This window comes from Macrobrachium rosenbergii, chromosome 20 (genome assembly GCF_040412425.1).
Source record: "Macrobrachium rosenbergii isolate ZJJX-2024 chromosome 20, ASM4041242v1, whole genome shotgun sequence".
NCBI lineage: Eukaryota > Metazoa > Arthropoda > Malacostraca > Decapoda > Palaemonidae > Macrobrachium > Macrobrachium rosenbergii.
Window position 1 is genome coordinate 13,367,852 of NC_089760.1, and position 2,149 is coordinate 13,370,000.

General features: G+C 36.3%; 1 long non-coding RNA gene across 1 annotated transcript; it reads right to left on the minus strand.

The window, feature by feature from the left end:
* Nucleotides 1-491: 491 nt before the first annotated feature.
* Nucleotides 492-1,694, minus strand: LOC136848916 (uncharacterized). The gene is made up of 3 exons (XR_010856178.1): nt 1,536-1,694; nt 1,237-1,307; nt 492-720 (listed from the first exon to the last, which is right to left on the minus strand). It is a non-coding gene; the product is annotated as an uncharacterized lncRNA (long non-coding RNA).
* Nucleotides 1,695-2,149: the final 455 nt, after the last annotated feature.

A 2,149-nucleotide genomic window follows, 5' to 3' on the forward strand; every position in this document is an offset into this window, starting at 1 on the left:
AGTAAACATTCAAAATCTAAGTTTATACAAAGTTTTATTGGTTGGTATCAAAACTTCCGTACTCTGTTTAATGCAACTGACGACTTACTATCGAATAATTATATTAAAAGCTATGAGTGAATGAATATATACGAGGAAGCAAAAGGGTGGACTTTCTTGTAAATATTCACCTTGCGGATTTCATCCAGGAAAAATTATGTCACTGAAATTTTAGAAAAAAAATGCCAAGAGTACGTGAAATAATTGACATTCCTTAAATTTTGGTTCTTCACTCATCCTTCAATTAAAATGCTTAGCTTCGTAACTACACATGATAGAATCGATCTAAAAATAAAGTAATTTTTTATTAGTCTTACTAATTTTCAACATGTCGTCCACCACCATTACCAGTACGAAGATTAATCCGATTCTGTATTCCCCAAAAACTACTTTCCAGTAATACCTTAGATCTGTTAACAGATTATCAACAAGGTTAAGTTTAAGACAAAACATACATGCATTAAGAATTTATTACCATGCCCAGTCTTCCACAAATATGGGAAAATCAATTTAACGATGCCCATACAGCCATGAAATTTGCTCAGCGAAATACAGCTTCCATTCACCTGCCGAATCCCAAGTTCGCAACAAATACAGCATGAACTCTGATCCAAACTCCCAAAATCTGGAGTTTTAAAACAGCATATAGATGTGATCTACGAAACTCTTCCAACTCGACACCTGAAAAGAAATGGCAGTTGAAGGTAGATTGATCTTACAAGTCCTCAACCCTATATTGATCTATCATTGGCTGGTTTGATTAACGGCCTAAATTACCAAGAACTAGAAGATGAAAAGCAAATTTAACTGAACTAAAAGATGAAAAGCAAATTTAACTGAACTAAAAGATGAAAAGCAAATTTAACAGGAGTAAGTTACTTAAAGCTAGTTGGGAATTTCAGTAACTTGAAGCTTCGTAAAACCATTGGTCATATAAAACTTAATCCAGTTAGCATTATTTTAACCATTAAACTTATACTTTGAAACTAATTTCTGTAGCAAAACCAAAAAATAAACTAAGTAACTAAGTAACCAAAAAAAAAAAAAAAAAAAAAAAGCAAGCCCCCTCCTGACATACGGTAAGTTTTACCGTATGCCAGAAAGGACCTCCCCCACACCAGGGGCCCCGCCCCTGGTGGGGGGAGGATGAGCTTGCAGTGTGTTTTTGAAACAAGAGCAAAATCAAAAGACACTCACCATTCACATTGGTATACAAACCCAAATCCTCTTTAAAGTTTCGTAGCTCCATCGGCTTCATTCCACAGCTTCTGAAGAGGAAGAAAAATTTGAGGTTAGTACCAGAAAAGCCTTCCGTATTAAATATTCTAACCACACCGGGAAACTGCAAAAGAAGTCAACATCGAACTACTCCGCTTGTTCAAAGACGAACCTCACAAAGCAATTACTTTAATTCACAAATTAACAAGATAAAGCATTAATCCCTAAACAAGACTTCACTTTCGTAAACAGCAAACCAAATCCGTAGAACGACTTACCTAGATCCCAGAACTGAAGAAATTCGAAATCACCAACGGAATCCGAGGCTCGGACAATTGCAGAGTTCGGCGATACCAATTACTTGGGACACTCGACACCGGGGACAGAAACAGCTGACTGCGACCCATTTACGTTCTTGCCGTGACTACAAGTTCACAGGTTAACAGTCAAGGACCATTGACTCCAAGACCGTTCCACCTTCTCCTTCATCTAACAGAAACTAAAGAAAACGAGAACTTGTCGTCTACGCTACGTCATTTTCAGACTTGAATGGATTTTGAGAGTCTGCGATTATCAGAAGCAAAATGGATATCTCATATGCCCGTGTCCAAAATTCGCTTTTTCATGTTATCGTTCAAGATATCAGCGCTGTTTTCCTAAGAATGTCTGGGGGTAAAATATAGTATGAATGCTACGTTCGTGCTGTTGTTATTGTTCTGTAATATATTTCCCTGCATCCATGCACACTGACAAAATTTGTCACACACACACACAACACACATATACAGTATATATATATATATATATATATATATATATATATATATATATATATATATATATATGTGTGTGTGTGTGTGTGTGTGTGTGTGTGTGTGTGTGTGTGTGTGTG